This window comes from Prionailurus bengalensis, chromosome D2, assembly GCF_016509475.1.
Source record: "Prionailurus bengalensis isolate Pbe53 chromosome D2, Fcat_Pben_1.1_paternal_pri, whole genome shotgun sequence".
Taxonomy (NCBI): domain Eukaryota; kingdom Metazoa; phylum Chordata; class Mammalia; order Carnivora; family Felidae; genus Prionailurus; species Prionailurus bengalensis.
Window position 1 is genome coordinate 20,304,954 of NC_057351.1, and position 20,160 is coordinate 20,325,113.

Sequence of the window (20,160 nt, forward strand, 5' to 3'; positions counted from 1 at the left end):
GAAACATGGGCTTTAGGGACTGAGAGGACTTGGGCAAGTTACTTTGTCTCCTTGCCTTTTTTATTTCATCAATAAAATAGGAATATTAGAAGATTTAATTACACGATGTGTGAATATGTTCCTGGCCTTAAAAATGGAGTTTTTGGCATAGCAATAATCACCATTACTGCTTAGCAAGAATCCATGTATACAAGCATATTCCCTTAGTTTCACAGTTGAAGGCAGAAACATGAGAAAGGACATTCGAAATTAACGTACGGTTAAGAGAAAAGAGGTCTGCAATGAGAGGAGCGATTTGATTCATTCGTGTTACAATTTATAATTATTTAATTGCATGGAATGTGTCTCACACTTGTTTTGTGTTTTCTAAAATTTTCAACATAGCTCTAAGTCCACTTAGGGTAGGTGCTTAGTAAATACATATTAGTGTACTGGTTCGGGATGCCTCTCTCAATCTGGGATAATAATAATGCAGCAGCAAAGCCACTGCCCTAGGAGACAGGAGACTTGGGTCAAGACCCAGTTTTGCCACTAATTCGCTGTGTCAGCTTGGACAGGTCTTCAGTCCTTAGCATATTCTTCCTTAAATTAAGGAGTTTCCCCCAAATCGTTTCCAGCTCAAATGTCCTGTATTTTTACATAGGCTCTGAGGACCTGGAAGAGTTTTGTTTATGGAGAACAAGAGGAACATAAAAATAAAAATAGCACACAGAAAGGCCCCATTATGAAATTCCTGGTATCGTGGACACTGACACTATGTGACTATCAGAGAAATAATAACAATGTAAACAATTTGAGTATCTATTAAGTTTCAAGCACTGTGCTAAGTGCTTTACATACATTATAATGTATGTAAACATTTAATAATGCTGTGAAATAAGTATTAACATTCCCAGTTATAGCCAAGGAAAATGAGGTTTAGGCATTCAAAATTTTCCATTAATTAGGCTAACATTTCAGTGACCCCTTGTCTCATATACTAATCAGGTAATCTGGTTTGTCTTTCTTATTAACAAAGAGAACTGGAAATTAATATTGGGATTACATCCATAGCTTTTGTCTCTTTATTTTGATTCATAACCTTCACTGAACTATAAGTTCCTTAGGGAATTTAATGAATGTTGTGCAGATGGCAGCAGAAGTCATAGATCCTTTGAAGTAGTACATTTATAGTTACGACATCTCTCAGATAAGGAGTCAAACTTTGTCCACAGTCTTCAATGGCAGCCTGAGAGGATTTAAGAACATCTCAAGTAACTGTCCAGAGAGTGCTTCAAAGGTCTAACAACATGATAAAAATCACTGCCACTATTATCCTTTCAGAATATTATGTTTTCTCATTTCTTAAGTTCCTCTACCCACATCTCTATTTCATAGAGTCAAGAGTGCTTGTTTTGAAGCAATAAAAAGTGAATCATTTGTCCTAGATTTCTTCACTGCCTTTGATCTACTTCTCTATGGGCTTTAGTTCTGGATCGTCACCACATCTCCTCTGGATTCTGTGGGTAGAGATGATCCTTGAATACTTACAGGGTATTTGTGATAAGCTTGTTGATAGCACTTCAGCCTGCTTATTACATCAACTGCAATCTGTCCAGGCAGAATTAGATTATAAAGAGCTGCCATCTTGACATTTAAAGACCCTTCAAATGAGAATGGTCCAGAGCCAGATGATGAAGGACCTTGTTTGCATTGACAGGAAGTTTGAATTATATACTGAGAGAGAAAACATTAGAGAGTTTGAAGCAGGGGAAATGTGACCTGATCAGATTTGGTTTTTCAAAATGGCATTATGACCACAGGAGAAAAAGTCTTAGAGAAGATTAAGAACTGGCATACTAAAACTAACTGGAGACTTTTAACTCCCATTTCCCTTAGAGCTCCCTGAAGGAGAGAATTTGTCATTCTTTACCAGGTGTTCTGGTACAGAGATTAAGCAATAAAAACTATTGAATTAATCTGTGAATGAATAAAGAACTCAAAGCTGCTTGAAGGCAAGAAGAGTTCTTTGTCACAGATCAGTTTGTGAGTGGCTACTGTTTGCAATGAGTGGTCTTGGTTCAAAAAGCACAAAGTGGCACTGAATCTTTTTCAGTAAATTATAAGCTACTGAAAGGCAGCAGCTATAACTGTTTTGTTTGTTTTTGTTTTTGTTTTTTGCATCTCTGCTTGCTAGCCTCCTAGCACCTGGCACAGTTATTTGTACATAATATGCCATTAACAAATGTTTACTGAGTGAAAAATTCTATCTGTAGATTAATGGAATCCTGTTTTCAACATCTTTTCTACATTTACCATTGCCTGTCAGTGTGGCTGATTCTGAGAGTATACCTATGAACAATGGACAGAAGTGGAAACAAAGAATGCCCAAATTGCAGGAGGCTTTAGAGGTCATCGGATCCACACAGCCCTAAACTGTGGGCATCAGTACAACTGCTGTGGGTATTGCTTTCTATTTTGGTCTTTTGCTTGACCCCTGCCTGACTTCTCTAGCTCTGTCCTCATTTCTTTTCAGTCCTGGGTAGTACGTATCTGCACTCTACTAGATCCATCTGAAGCTGTAAAAATAGGATGAATTCCTGGTATGATCCAGTGAGTGTCCTTCATCCCGGCTCAAATCAGCTTTTTACTATCACTTAAAGGAAGGCCCTTTAGGCCAAGAAGTACTGGGAGTTCTAGAAGTAAGAATGTATCATCAGTATACTTGAAGTAGCTTAGTGGCTTTTTGCATGGTGTACCAATTATGCATGGATTTTGCATGGTGTACCCTTATCAATTGCCTTAATAAGCAAAGCCAACATAGCTAAGATGGATGTTAGGGTTATCTAAATTCACTAATAATTTTATCACTAATTTATCATTCCTGGGGATTTCACTGGGACTTTTACACCTCTTATCTAGTCACAAAATATTTTCATAGATCTTATTTCTCTTTGTTGGCACTAGTTTTTTCCATTTAAGTCTTTTACAATGTCACTCATGAACATTTACTCTGTGACAAGCATACCATACTTTGTGTGGTGGCCCTGGTATCTAGAATATTTGCCCTTGTAACAGTTGTTACAACTAAAACAGCATGTTTTAGTTGCCAGAAACAGAAAAATTGGCTAACTTATCCCAAGGTTATCAGGTAGTTAAAAAAAAAAAAAAACTAGCCTAGCATCCTTAGAATAGTATCTGATAGACAGGAGGCCAAGATAGCAGAAGGCAGGTAATTTCCCCTAGAAGAAATCTAAATCAACTCTTTTCCCTATGTATGTGATACTTTCTTCAAATTTCAAAGCCCTGGGAGACAAATCCCAACTAGTCCTGAGTTACTTACTTATGCTTAGGGAAAGAAAACGCATAGAGCTTTGATGGACTGCCCCATCAAGACTGCATGCTGTGGGAGAGAATTTCCACTCCCCAAAATAAGCTGCTGGTACCAAAGTAGGAAAATTAATACTGAATAGCTAAAAGCCCAACTGGTTTCCTTGAAGATTTTACAATTGGACTTGGGATATGTCACACACCTGCATGAACAGTTAAATGAAGGCACAGGGATTCAAAAGCCAGATAAAACAACAGTGCATATACCTCAAAGTAATGATTTTGAGTTCAGAGAAAAAGAATGACAAAGGAAAGTCAGGTAGCTTTCACAAAGAAGAGAAAGTTGAGCTGGGCATGGAAGGATGGGTAGAATTTGATTAGGTGAGGTGTTCATCGTGCATTCTCTCCTGGGTAAATTTAAAATCAAAGGTCCAAGGTGTGGCTGGATAGGAATAAACAGTCAAGTGCAAAAACTCATTACTGAACAGCAAAAGATAAGACATATAACATACTTAGAATAGAAGCTTTTACTTAGTAAGTACTTAATAAATGTTAGCTATTGTTATTAACATTATTATCATTAAAACAAAAACTATTCTTCCAATTATGCATCACATTAATTTATATAAACATGTCTCCCAAAGGCTGGGTATATATCTCTGCCCTTAAGTGTTAGAGTCTGGTATGAGCATCTGCCTAAAACTGTCCCTGAACTGATTGAAAACTGATCTCTTGGACTCAGATTTGAAAGGTCAGCCGGGGCAGCCACAACTAGATCTTCACCTAAATTAGCCAGGATATTTTTAGGTGCACGCAGGCTGATATAGCCATACCTTTTCTAGTGTTCTGTTCTACTGTTGTCACTCCCTGACAAGACATTCTTATTGTGTCAAATCAAGTTATTTTGCTGTAATCTTTATGTGTGCTAACCCCTGTAGGAATGGAAAACAACCTGTCAGCCTCCTTCTCATAATAATTCTTACACTTGAATGCTGTTGTCACTTTTTAGCTTCCTCTTCTCCAAGCTAAAAACACTCTGGCTCCTTTCATCTTACTTTATAGCTTCCTAGCTTTTAAAAATACCTTTGTTGCTTTTTTTCAGGGATCACTCCCAGTTTTTCCACATCTCTTTTTCTAGACTAAAATTATATTGATTAGCTTATCATAGGGAGTTTCAATGAATGGGGTTAAGAGACCTCTTAAGAAACAATAATAATGAACAATTGTGGAGAGCTTATTATTTGGCAGATATTGTGCTGAGCACATATATGTACACATATATGTGTATGTATATATATATATATTTAAATTTTTTTTTCAACGTTTATTTATTTTTTTGGGGACAGAGAGAGACAGAGCATAAACGGGGGAGGGGCAGAGAGAGAGAGAGAGACACAGAATCAGAAACAGGCTCCAGGCTCTGAGCCATCAGCCCAGAGCCTGATGCGGGGCTCGAACTCCCGGACCGCGAGATCCGTGACCTGGCTGAAGTCGGACGCTTAACCGACTGCGCCACCCAGGCGCCCCATATTCTTTAATAGTCAAAGTATTCCTATGAATTAACTGTTATTATCCCTGCTTTACACTTATGCAAGGTTTCAGAGCTAGTAAATGGCACAGATGAGAACTGTTCCATACTAGGTCTGTTCCATACCAAAGCCTGTGCTCTTAACCTGCACAGCTTTTTAAATTTGGAACCATGGTAACAAACAGATGATTGGATGATGGAGGCCCCAAGTACCCTTCCTCAGAGCGATGTTTCTTCTCCAACTTTCCTATCCTCATACTCAGAGGATATGGGGAGATCACACCGCAGTCTACAAGAAGTAGGAGAGATTCTTTGGGAACTCGTCTTTAATCTTAAAAATTCATATATGTTTTTAATACATGCATGTTTATTCAAATATTAAAACATTAAAATTAAAACCACCAAAGTGAAACGGAATCTCCAAAAAGGTACATCATATTTATTATGTTACTTTTAGCTCTTCAGGACTGTGAGAACCTCAAACTGAGAATTAGAGGATGTAGCAATGGCTACAATACCTTAGCGTGGGAAATATTTCAAAGGAGTTGTAATGCTTCTCCCTAGAACCCCTTTCTCCATATCATCTTAATATAGCATCATAAGAGATAAAGCATAACTCAGAATTACATCCTGATTTGCCCTCTAACATACACTGTTTACAAAATGTCTGTTAATATAACTCAATGTCTATGGTATAGGGATATTCAGAATAATCTAGGCAAAATTTGGGGACATTTGCCTAAAATGATGATTTTTATTTTAAGATCATTGATCTATTGCCTTTAATTCTGATAATTAATATAGTAGAAGAGGCTGAAATTTTTAAGCTCATACTGACTTTGTAACAAAAGACTGTGTCACCTGCCTTTAAGAGAAGGCTTTTCCTTCTATTCAAAGAGTGGGACTGGAGTGGGTGACAGTGCATCAAACTTGTCCAAAAGTGTTACCAAATAGTTATGTGAAGTTAAAGAGAGGAAAAATGTTTTCTGCTTCATCAACTCAACTTTCATAGTAGTATTAGTAGTACTGTTAGCTCTACATGAGTATCAGTTGTTGGACAGGGAAGGGAAGTCTGCACTGAGCCCCTGAAGTTTGGCCCAAAACAAGGATGATTCTATAATTTATCATTCAAACTGGGGCACTCTGGAGAAAGAAAGGGGGCACAATTCATAATCAGGCTTAGACAACAGTCATAAACTGGGACTGTCCTGGGCAAACTGGGACACACAGTCACCCTATCCATAATCAATTCCTCATATGGAGTTAAAGGCCAGGGATAGTTGATTATACTGAAAACCTAATGCTACCCCAACTAATTTCAGGTTGCTTCTTTGCTGACACTCATGACTAATTTTTAGATGTGGGTGGGACCTCTGGGCTTTCAAATTTAACAAAGCCCTCTTCACTGAACCTCCACCAATTTCTGTAGCAGTATGCCTTTCTTCTTCCCATACCTTAAGTATTTGTGTGTATATGTCTATTTACCAGTAATTTCATCTAAACTAGCAACATTATTGCTTACTCATATTCAACTTGTGTTTCATTTTGACCATGAGATGTTTTCACAGCAATAAAATGGTTAGTCAATTTCTCATCATGGATTATTGAGTATGCAAGTGTTTGTTCCTAATTGTATTCTATATAATTGAATTTCTATTTCACTTTTGATGAATTTTTTCATAAACAATTTACAGTAAATTTGATTCCTGTGTTTGAAAATGTTGGCAGCCCTTGCCAACTTAATCCAGCTGCCATCTTAATTAATGGTTGGTGATATCAATCACAGGACTGCTTGGTGTGATACCAATGAAAAAGGCTTCCGAGGTCATTCTAACTGCCATAACAGGTAAACTCTCAAATCTCAATGGTTTAACAAAATAGGTGTTATTATTATTTTTTTAAATTAAGTATTCCTAAGCTAGCAGGAATAAATCAATTAGATATTCCTAAGTAGTAGCATGACTCTCCTCTGAGCAATGACTGAGAGACCTAATTTCATTCCATCTTCTTGCTCTTAGGCTAGGTCTGGAGATGGAACACATCACATCTTCTCATCTTCTGTTGGCCAGAATTTAGTCAGAAGACCATGCCTCACTGCTATGATCTCAGGAAATGCAGTCTAGCTGCATTCCCAGAAGGAAGAGGAAATGGATCTGGTGAATATCTAGGTAATCTATGCCACAGAGATGATTCTTCCATACTATGTGTTTGGCACATCAGGCAAGAATTGTTCTTAATACAATAAATTTATAATGTAGTCTATACCATATCTTTTTGTATGCAAATAGCACAGACCTTAAAAGTCCTTGCAAAGGCAATAAATCAAACAGACTTGGGTATGATCCTGAGTAATTTGCTTTCCCTCCATGGGCCTCAATTTCCTCATCTGTGAAATTTAGGTAGAAGTGCCTAGAACTATTTCTGGCAAATAGAAAAATCTGATAGCCAAGATTATTTGTTATGGCTTTCTAATGGAATATGCTATGCACCAGTATTTGATTCATTATAGTTTCTTTTGTTTTCTATCTTTCCTACTAAGGAAGCTAAATTAACCTCTATTTAATGGACATATACACCCTAAGGCATCCTGTTAACCTTCCCAGTGCTTACAGCTTCCTTCAGTCCTCCAGAAGTTAAGCAAGCACCAGGGGCCCTAGGGGCCTTGCACATTCCTAATGATAATCCATCTAGTTTTTCAACACATGGTTCAATTATTTTTCTTTATTCTAATAAGGCTTTCCTTTATGAAAACACTTGATTCTGGGCTACCTCAGAGGCCCTTCATCAGATACTTTTATAGGATACAATAAATATCAGTTCAGAAATTACTGGCATTAACAATTGTAAATTGTTCAAAATCAAGAACTGTCTTAGGGCCAGATTCCCATTAGGCACTGTTTCCTGGCACTGTATACACTGTCATTTTTACATTTGCCTTCGGGAAAGAGAATGTCATGGGTTTATCCATACAGCAGGAGAGGAGAAAACACCTGATAATAGGCAATTACATACATTAACTTATTTTTTTCCAATGTTATTGAGACATAATTGACATATCACATTGTATTAGTTTAAGCCGTACAACATAATTATTTTATACATATATACAAACAATAACTTATTTTGTTCTCACACATTTAATCCTAGTAGACACTTTTATTTCCTGATTTTAATAAAATGAGTAAGCAAAAATTCAAAGAGATCAGCTACCTTGTCCAGTTCTGAGAGAAGGTTTAGGTTTCACAGAAGACACATGTAACTTTCTAACCCAGAGTTTCTCAAGGTGTGGTCCAGAGACTACCTCAAAATCATCAGAGCCCCAAGCAATATCTTTAGGACAAAATCTCTGAGGGTGGCTCTCAGTAACCTACATTTTAAATAATCGCAGATATAATACTGAAGCCACACTAAAATCCAGCTGGTCTCCACTATCCTACTGTTCCACAGAAATCTGTCTAGGTGATGAATGCTATGATTTGTTGATACTAACTCCAATGGACTTTTTCACACCTAATCTTACCGAGTCTCTTAGCCTCATTGGATGTTATTGACTACTCCCTCCTTAAGAGTTTTACTACCTTGTCTTTTGTAACAATTCCTGCTCATGGTTCTACATGCTCTCTGTTTATTCTCTATTTTTTTCTACACACACGTTAATTGCTTATATTCTCCTGGGTTATATCCAAGGCCTACTATTGTCCTCATTCACATTCTGTTTCTACAGGATCACTAAGATGTCTTCCTTACTCCCGTCCATTTTTTCCTGCCTGGAGATTCAGACACATACCTAGTGATCCATTATGTGTCTGATAATCTACTTAAATATTCACTATATCCCAAACAGAATAGATCATTCATATACACATGCTATTCTAGCTCTGTAAGGAATTCATTAGAAAATTTATTGAAGTGTAATACACATGTGGATAAAAACATAAATCATAAGTCTTGATGAATTACTAGAAAGTAAACATATGTGAATAGCACCCATGTAAAAAATAGGCCATTACTGGCAGTCAGAAGCTCTTCCATTGTCTCCTTCTAATTGCTATCCTCTTCACTCTAAAAGTAACACTATTCTGACTTCTAATACCATAAATTTGTTTTGTCTGTCTTTTAATATTCTATAGATGGAATGATATAGTATATTCCCTTTGTGTCTGGCCTCTTTAGCTTGAGACAGGCATACCTCAGAGTTACTGCAGGTTTGGTTCCAGACTACTGCAATAGAGCAAATATTGCAATAATGCAAGTCAAATGAATTTTTTGGTTTCCCAGTGAATATAAAAGTCATGTTTACATTATACCATAGTTTTTAACTGAGCAATAGTTTATATGTAAAAATAATGTACAGATATTAATTAAAACATACTTTATTGCCAAAAATACTAATCATTTTCTGAGTTTTCAAAGAGTAGTAATCACTAATTACCAATTACCATAACAAATACAATATGATGAAAAAATTTGAAATATTGCAAGAATTACCGAAATGTGATACAGAGACATGAAGTCAGCAAATGCTGTTGGATAAATGGCACGGATAGACTTGCTCAAACCTTCAATTAGTAAAAAACACAGTATTTATGAGGCACAATAAAGCAAAGTGCAATAAAATGAGGTATGTCTGTATTATGTTATGAGATTCATCCATGTTGTTGTATGTAGCACATCCATTCTCATAATTGTATGATGTTCTGTTATAATAATAAACTATAATTTTTTTACATTATACTTCTTTTTTTAATATAATATAATATAATATAATATAATATAATATAATATAATAATTTATTGTCAATTTGTTTCCATACAACACCCAGTGCTCATCCCAACAAGTGCCCTCCTCCCTGCCCATCACCCACTTTCCCCTCTCCTCCACCCCCCATCTACCCCTAGTTTGTTTTCAGTCCTTAAGAGTCTCTTATGGTTTGCCTCCCTCCCTCTCTGTAACTTTTATTTTCTCCTGCCCCTCCCCCATGGTCTTCTGTTAAGTTTCTCAAGATCCACATATGAGTGAAAGCATATGGTATCTGTCTTTTTCTGCCTGACTTATTTCACTTAGCATAATACTCTCCAGCTCCATCCATGCTGCTACAAATGGCCAGATTTCATTCTTTCTCTTGCTAAGTAGTATTTCATTATATATATAAACCACATCTTGTTTATCCATTCATCAGTTGATGGATATTTAGGCTCTTTCCATAATTTGGCTATTGTTGAAAGTGCTGCTATAAACATTGGGGTACGTGTGCCCCTGTGCATCAGCACTCCTGTATCCTTTGGGTAGATTCCTAGCAGTGCTATTGCTGGGTCATAGGGTAGTTCTATTTTTAATTTTTTGAAGAACCTCCACACTGTTTTTACATTATACTTCTGATAGACCTTTTTTCTTATTTCCAGTTTGGGACTATCATAAGTAGTAAAACTATACATTGTTGTACTTTTTGGGGGGGTGGCAAACATATGCACACATTTCTATTACCTAATTCTGTTGCCTGTATCCAAAAGTGGGATAGCAGACTCAAGGTTTTACATAAGTGTGACCTTAGTGGATATTTCTCAATGCTTTTTGAAAGGGTTGTGCCAATTTATATTACTATCAGCAGCATATGAAAGTTCAATTTCTTGGTTCTCACCAACACTTGGTATCGTTGGTCTTTTTTTTAATATGGTAATTTTGGTGGATGTGTGAATTTAATCTGCATTTTCCTGGGGATTAATCACTAATCATTTTTGCATGCTCTGTTCCATTGGGTTGGTACGACCATCCATCCAGTCACAAGCTAGAAATCTAGACATCATCCTTGTCACCCCCCATCCTTTACCCTCACATATTAATTTTACCACATACATATTTCTTAAATCCCTCAGCTTCCTACCATCAATTAATGCCCAAATCTTTATTCAGAGCTTGTTATTTCTCAATTTTTCTATCTCCATGGCCTCTTATGGGGTTTTACCTTCTCTTACTTCTGAAATAAATTACCCACAAAGCCATCAGAATTATCTACCCCAAACCTAAACCTGTCATGTTTAACCATTTTTGTGCCTCCTCACCTCCAGTAAGAGAGAAGCTTGTCTCTTAAAAAGCCGATAAAATACACCAGCATCTGGGTTCCACTGCCTTCCATTTGACCTAATAGCTCATCATTTTCTACCACTAGCTCCAAGATCCAGCAATATCAAATTCTCTGCTGAGTGTTTCTTTTCCTCCAGAAATGCTATATCTTCCAATCCTCAAAAATTTTGATATTTAAAAATAGAACTACCATATGATCTAGCAATCCCACTTCTGGGTATATATCCAAAGGAAATGAAAACAAGATATAGAAGAGATATCTGCATCACCCTGTTCATTGCATCATTATCCACAAGAGTCAAGATATGGAAAGAACTTGAGTGTCTGTCAACAGATGAATGGATAAAGAAGATGTGATATGAATATATGAATATATATATATATATATATATAGGATCTAGCCATGGCAAAAGGAAATATTTTCATTTTTAATAACATGGATGGACCTTGAAGGAATTATGTTAAGTGAAATAAGCCAGATAGAGAAAGACAAATACTGTATGATATCACTTATATGTGGGAAAAAATAAAACTCATAAAAACAAAGTAGAAAACTGGTTTCCAGGCAGTGGGAGGAGGAGGAAATAAGAACAGATTAGTAAATGAGCATAAACTGTCAGCTATAGGATGAATAAAGTTTGAGGTTCTAAAGTAAAACATGGTGATTATAGTTGATAACACTATTTATTGTCTAACTGTAATGTACTGAGAGTAGAATGTAAATGTTCTCATACACAAAAAAGATAAGTATGTGAGGTGATAGATGCATTAGTTAACTAAATGGTGGGAATCCTTTCACAATGTATAATATATCAAGTCACCACAATGTACACTTTAAATAACTTACAATTTTATTTGTCAATTATACTTCTTTAAAAAAAAAAACCCAAACCAAAATTCATCCCACACATCTTGTATTGCTCCTAGAAAAGTTTCAGTTTACACTAAGTCAAAGAAATCATTGCCAAACCTTGAAGTATAACCTCTTCATAGGATATTTATATTTTAATGAAGGATTAAAAACCAATCTCTAATTGTGGAATTTCTAGCATTAGTGTGCATGTGGAAGAAATACAAAATTACACCATGAAGTTTGCAGACAATGAATAAAAATAGTCCTTTGAAATAACAATTTTTAGGTATATGTAGGAAAGAATACATCTGTATCATTATGTAAATTGTTACACTGAATTAAATTCCAGATGGATCATAGGTTTAAATATAAAAAAGGAAAAAGAAGAATGTTAGAAGAAAATATATTTAAAAATAACTTTATGATAGAGAAAGCTTTTCTAAACATAATAAAAAAGAAACAATGAAAAAATGGGGAAAATATGGATAAATTCCATTGGGAAAAAAAGCAAAACATGAATGTAAAAAAAAGTCAGTATAAATATGGTCGGCAATGGTAAGGTAATGGTAAACCAGATGTAGGGCACTAGGTTTTCTACACATAGTTATTGCCTGCTCTAATTGGTGTAGACTTTGTGGAGAACAGTGTGGCACTTTTGTGCTGAAATGTAAAATGTTCATTCACTGAGCAATCTCATTTTGGAGCCATTAACATCGTGATCTATATTGATGGAATATTTATGGTTTATTATTGAATGGAGAAAGAGATTACCAGGTGATTTTAAAACAATTTCATTTGTGTAAAATGATAAATGATCTAACATATTGTTTTAAATTATCAATACCTATGTACATCTGTCTATGTATGTGTGTGTTTATGCACAGGGATGTGAAAATCTTAAAAGACAGCTAGATTCTAAAGCATGGGGACAGAAACACTATTTTCTCTCAAAAAATTTTTAATATTGGGGCGCCTGGGTGGCGCAGTCGGTTCAGCGTCCGACTTCAGCCAGGTCACGATCTCGCGGTCCGGGAGTTCGAGCCCCGCGTCAGGCTCTGGGCTGATGGCTCGGAGCCTGGAGCCTGTTTCCGATTCTGTGTCTCCCTCTCTCTCTGCCCCTCCCCCGTTCATGCTCTGTCTCTCTCTGTCCCAAAAATAAATACACGTTGAAAAAAAATTTTTTCTTTAATTTTTAATATTTATTTATTTATTTTTTTTTAATTTTTTTTCAACGTGTATTTATTTTTGGGACAGAGAGAGACAGAGCATGAACGGGGGAGGGGCAGAGAGAGAGGGAGACACAGAATCGGAAACAGGCTCCAGGCTCCGAGCCATCAGCCCAGAGCCTGACGCGGGGCTCGAACTCCCGGACCGCGAGATCGTGACCTGGCTGAAGTCGGACGCTGAACCGACTGCGCCACCCAGGCGCCCCAATATTTATTTATTTTTAAATGAGGGGGGTGGAGGGGCAGAGAGAGAGGGAGACAGAATCTGAAGCAGGCACCAGACTCTGAGCTGTCAGCACAGAGTCTGATGCAGGGGTCAAACTCACGATCTGTGAGATCATTACTTAAGTGAAGTCGGACACCCAACTGACTGAGCCACCCAGGTGCCCCAATACTGTTTTCTCTTGCACATATCTTTGAAACTGTAGTGCCTATTACTGTGTTCCATGAATGCTTGAAAGGATATAGGAAAGCTGGAAACAAGGGCAGGAATGAAAAGATTATTGACAAAATGTTTATAGTAGTTTCTGGGTTTCTGGGTTGTATTTTACTTTTACCATTTTACTTTTCTATATTTCCTTAATTTTTTTTCCTCCAAGGAACATATAAAGTTAGAAAAACAATAACAAAGCTATTTTTAATAAATAAAAGCCTTGAAACTTCATATATACTGGTCAGAGTTGGAAGGTCCTTGAGAGATTCCAGACTAGTCAAAGACTGAGGAAAAGGGGCTTTCATAGAAGCCAACCAATAAGAATGGGTTTTCAATTTAATTGCAGTTTCAGTGCTCTTGCTACCCCAAAGGTAACCATTTCATTTTCAGGTAAAAACAGGAGACTCTCCTAAACATGGCAGTTGGTCCACAGTTCCCAAAGCCTGCTTTCTGGGGATAATGCAAGTTCCTCCAGCAAGCTGACCCCAGCTCAGCCTCCTCACTGGAGATATTTGCTCTACTCATGGGATTTACATTGCTGATCTAAGTTAAAGTCACTCAGCCCTCCTTCCTCTCCCCCTGCCACTCTTATGTAACTTCTCTTGAAGTTTTTCCCTTAGTCACTGACTTCCATCTTTTAAGTATCCCAGGCACATGATCCAGTTCTAGTTTCTGTAACAGACAAAAAGAAAAATGTCTGCCTGCCAGGAGAGGAAACAGGATGCTAAAGTGAAGCTTCACTTGCCCCACATAAAGTGTTTCTGTCTGGATCTTTTCCCAGAATTCTTGGGAGAAGAGGCTGCCGCCAGTGGGGTGTGCTTTTTCAGATGGGGTTTGGCAAGTCAGAGACAGTCTCACTTCCCTCTGTGCTATGGGAACGCTCAGACTCAGGCCAGATTACAGGAATGTGGTCTCTGGGGTTTGCCCTTGAGAAGCTGAGGCCAGTGCTTTAGTGTGTTATCTGCCCAGGACTGGAGACAGACAGACTCCATCAGCTCAGTTGGGTAACTCAGCACTCTGCTTGCAAAGGCCTTTTCAACCTGACCCTCAATGTTGACAAAGACCACCTATTCCTTTCTAAATGAAGGGAAGCCAAGTTTAATTCCAGGACACTGTTTCAAGCAACTAGTCTTTGGCCTAGATGCACTTTGCCTTTGACTTGATATCTTAACATATATTCTGAATATTTATTTCTTTATTGGTCAGTGGGATTTTTTGGAAGCAAGCATGATTTCTTTTTTTCTTCCCCTCTCAAACTGCATTTTTTTTCAAACTGCATTTTTTAATTTTATTTTTTCCAGCTTTCTTAAAACATAATTGACATATGACATAATGTAAGCTTAAGGTATACAACGTAATGATTTGATATATTGCAAAATGATTACGACAATAGGGTTAGTTAACATATCTATAATTTGTGTGTGTGTGTGTGTGTGTGTGTGTGTGTAGGGGTGGATGGGTGAGGAATTTTAACATTTATTCTCTCAGAAGCTTCCAAATATACAATAGAGAATTATTAACTGTGGTACTATGCTATATAATACATCTCCAGAACTTATTTATCTCATAACTAGAAGTTTGTACCCTTTGACAAGCATGGTTTCTAATTCTTCTACCCATACACTGGATTAACTCACTTTATACTCACTTTGAAGAATTACATACAGCACAGAAATTCTCCAAGAAGTAAACCAGGAAAATATTACTAAAATGCACATCTGATCATGTTACTACTGTATTAGGGTGGTGGAAATAAAGGCCACAGACATAACCTTCTAAATTGCATCTGTGTAATCTTCAAAGAGGTAGACTAAAGTTGGAGAGGCTCACCAACAGCAGTGACTCCATGTCCCTGCCTGCTCTGTGTTTTGAAGTCACAATCGTACTTATATTTGCTTCTTGTGCAACTGGTTTAGTAGCTTAAGAACTCGGTCAGGGTTATACTTAACAGCAGCTGTCATTTTTTTTGTTGTCAGGAGTCTCTAAGAATGGCAATATTTCTTTTTTAGTCAAAATATTTTTTTGACATGGAACTTTGGACTGAGATTAAGACATGGGAGTTTTGCCTCTTTCCATAAATGCTGGGAAGCTGTGGGCATTTCTGGTAGAGGAGGGGTGGATGAGGACTTCATCATTAGTCCACCTGGGTGCTCCTGTCAAAAACCCAATTCAAAGTAGTTCAGAAGGCTAAGGAGATGTAGGGTGAGTGGCTGGGATGGCAGTGACACAGAGTATAAGAAATCCCTGGAGAATCAAGTTTTAGGAAGGGGAAAGCTTTGGTGACTTCCTAGTCTAGAAGGAAGGCATTAAAAGCTGTCACAATTCACTCTCAATGGCTCATGTTTCTGCTTTTCTCTGTGTGCCGCAAACTGTATAATTCTCTTCTAGATACACGTTAATGATTTTCTCTACCAGGCAGAGGAATGTCCTTGGGCTGCAACACCCTTTGATTCAGCTTCTTCCGCAGCAAGTAAGGAACACCACGTGCCCGCCTTTCCTCTGAGCCTGTGTGTGTTACTACTTACCAAGCCCCTGGTCAATCACCAATGCAGGGGAGCTGAGGTCCTGTGACTGGTCCACTGCTGGTCAGTCCTCCACTGCCAGAGCAATCATGGAGGTCAGGGAGGTGAAGTTGTGAGGTCTCATGAGAAGATGGCTGCTCTCATTCAGAGGATTTGTTAAAGTAGTTCCCCAGGAATAGGATGGCGCTGAGTGGACTCCAAAAGTCCTCTCCAATTGTCCCACAGAAGACCAGGGGCTCCTCACTCTACAGAATGTTCCTCACAAGCCTGCTCATCCTCCAGGTCTCCTTTTGTAGTTTCATGCCTTGCTCTGCAGTTCTGGACAGATTTCAATTCCTCAGTTAAGCTGTTAGGTTCCCCTCTGCACTTCCCTGTCTCAGTTACTTAGCAAACTCCTATGTAGTTTCCAAGATTCCATTCTGTTGTTGCTTCCTGGGAAAGAATTCCTACAATATACTTCCCCAGGGCAATCTCTTCCTCCTATGGGTTGTCATAATTTCTTGTTCACATTACTGTAGTTCTTAGCACTCATATCATTTGTTTACATGTTTTACTGTCTGTCCTCCTTCAAGACATATTGGGCTCTATTCATCTTTGGAGATCCTTTAATTCTGACCAGGTTTAAAGTACTTTAGAGAAGAATTTACAGAAGGTTGGTTCTATAATTCCAAAGACTGCATCATCACAGAATTTGTATTGGAACTATGTTTGTAAATTGGAGGGTAGTAGTTGCAGAGAAATCCCCAACACTGCATTTAAATTAAGCTATACCTAGCAGCTGGTATGCTGGGGGCGGGGGAGGTGAGAGTGGGGAGGGTAGAGAGCTTGGAACAGCTGAGAAATATAATTGTGGATAAGAAAATGAAAGAATTTCAGACAGAGGAAAGCATATGTTTTGCATTTTTCAGGCAGTTCTGATTTTAAACATTCTGTCCCATTATCTTAAGCATACTACTTCCTGTTGGATGGTTGTTCTGATATCTGGGTAGGGAAGTATGTATGTAAAATTAATCTCTCTTCTAGTTGCTAATAGAAAAGAGAGGCACGAAAGTGAAAGCACAAAAGGATGAAGGGAATGATTCAAATTTCTCCTAATTTGAGCCTTTCAGCCTTGTGGTTTGTTGATACTAGGCAGAGAAAAGCAAATCTATGGAAGGTATTAAATTAAACATCTAACGTTATCATCTAAGGATAAAGTATGAAGATATCACATTTTAATGAGGTACTTGTTATAAAAAATGAATATATATTTTCACAAAGAAAAGTCTATTGTTTCCTTTCTTTTTGCAGACTTATGGGAAGTCTGGCTCCAAAATCAAAGAGTTAATTCCCACATGTTGATAATAATTTTTAATTTTAGGAAAATATATGACTTATAACAGTGGCCCCTAATTCTAGATGATTCTTTAAATCTACAGGTATACCTTGCTTTATTGTGCTTCACTTTATTGCATTCCACAGATACTGTGTGTTTTACAAATTGAAGATTTGTGTCTCCCTTGTCTTGAGCAAGTCTATTGGTGTAATTTTTTAACATTTGCTCACTGTGTCTCTGTGTTACATCTTTGTTTCTCACAATATTTCAAACTTTTTCATTATTACTGTATTTGTTATGGTTATCTATAATAAGAGATTTTCAATATGACTACTGAAATTATTTTGGTATGTACATTTTTAGATGTAATGCTATTGCATGCTTATTACACTATAGTAAACATAACTCTTCTATGCATTGGGAAACCAAAATATTAATTTGCTTTACATTATTGCAATATTTGCTTTATTACAGTGGTCTGGAATTAAACTGGCAATATCTCTGAGGTATGCCTGTGCTCCTTGTCCAGTCTTCACTAAGATGGAGAAGTGGGATGGGACCCACACACAAGAGCACTGAGAAAAAAGAAAGTCCACTGTGGCTAGAATTTGAGGGGAGGAGCATAGTGAGCCCTGTGTGATGCTGAAAGGATAACATTGTTCCAAGCACATGAGATGCAAGTGCTGAGGGATTTCTCTAATCACTGGGGAAGATTTTTGAGGGGGTGGTTTTCTTATAGGTAGTAGATGTGCATGGTGGAGAAACACACCTTTACTACTGTTTTCATGAGATTCATAATGGTTAAGGAAACAGAAATTTTATATGGTTTTATTGTTGGAAATCATTCTAAAATGCTATGTTCCTGCCATAGTAATTGGAGTAGAGAAGGCCAACTTGCAGTGATAAGCAAGAGCACTAGACTGGATGTCAGAAACACAGCATTCCAATGCTTTGGCTCATTCCCTGCTGTGTGACTTTGAGCAAGTTGTAGTCTCCATTGTGATCTACCACCCAGGGTTCAGCTATGATTAAACTAAATAATAAACGGGAAAGTGCTATACAAATAGAAGGTGGACTGATTATAATTGAATTTAATCTTGATTGAAGAACCTCGGTGATTAGTGAACAGTTCTCTAGAGAAGTTGTTCTAGAGGTTGTATCTAAATGCCTTTAGGACTTTAAAAAAATATAAAAGATGCATTAGCCCTGACCCTGGATATTCTGATGTGGGGGAGGGAAGACATCTACATATATATTTACAGTTGTTTGGGTGAATCAATCTTAGGGACACCAGAAGCTGAGAGCCAATGCTTTAGTGTAAAGGTTGGTGGTGAGTGGACAGAGTGCTGGCAACTTGAGTCCTGGCTCTGTCCCCACAAAAATTTCTGTGCTGTAGAAATGACAGATCTTGAAAAGGTCACTAAACTCTCCATGCTTCAGTTTACCCATTTATAAAGTGCAAAGCTAGACTAAACAGTGAACATTTACCTTTTTAAAGCCACAGACTCCTTTATTCAATGAGAATTTTACTTGGAAGTTTTAACATATAAAACAAAACAAATCTGATTCTTCTTAGTGGTTCCTCATCAAGGATTTCGGAAACCATTGGTCTGGATAGTCTAGCACTGTAAGTCTATTCAAAACACAGAAAATTTTCATAAATTTGTACTAACTCTATTTGGGAAGCTTAAAGTTTAATTATATTTATATTCTGAGAACTGTGAATTAAGGTAAGTGGTTAGGCAGAGCTGGACTTTAATCTGTTTGTTGTCTTGTATTTTACCTGCCCTGTCCTGATTTTCAGATGCATTTGCCAACTGGCTGACAGATAAGTTGGCCAAAGGGTGAACAGTCAGGAGACTGGAGGCAGGAGAAAATGTAAACAAGAATGTTTCAACCTTTCTCTGCATTGGATGATGTCTCTGGCAGACAGAGGCTCTCCTCCCTCTTTCCAAAGCCAGTCTGCTGGGCCAAAGTGTTCAGGTACCCTTTGACTCTAATAACACCCTCTCCCACTGTCCCACCAGCCCTAGGGACAGAGGAGGCAGCTTCTATCTATAATTGTCTGTTAATATCTATGTGTCCTCATCATCATCCCCTTTGGCCTTTTAGCTCTTCTAATACCTGTAAGACAAATTTCCTGTGTTAATTTTCCTCTCTTGAAACACCTGGAAAAGACTGTTTATCTGACAAGATTTGATATCCTAACTGATGGTAGTATATTCAGATTACACCATGAAGACCTTGAAAAGCATGCTAAGGAGTTTGCATTATATGCCCTAATGTTGGGAACTTTGTGTTAAAGGAAAGTTAGTGGTCCCAGTTGGACTAGAAAAACCAATGAGACAACCCAGGAGACAACAGATGTTACCATAATACAAACAACTGTTTTCACTATTCAACTTTATCATAAAATGTTTGAACCATTTCTCAGGGAAATTTTTTTCTAGCACCTTGGGGGAATTCTGCCCTCAAATATCTCTTGGCTACCTGATCCACACTTCCTTTTCACTTTGATTTTCAAAAGGAGGATTGGGTGACACATAGTCACCTGAGTCACCATGTTAATGGAATTCCACACTAATGGAGGCAAAGATAAGAAAAAACCAATTTCACTCCTAGGAATCTACCCAAGAAAAATGAAAACCTACAACCACACAAAGACTTGCACACTAATGTTCTCAGCAGCATTATTCATAATAGTTCCAAACTTGAAACAATCTACAGGTCCATCATCTGATGACTGAATGAACAAAATGTGTATATTCATACAGTGGAATACCACTGAGCAATAAGAAAGAGTGGGAGATATCCCACAATGTTGATAAACTTCAAAAACATTATGTGAAGTAAAAGACATATGACACAAGAGATCACATATTATATGCTCCT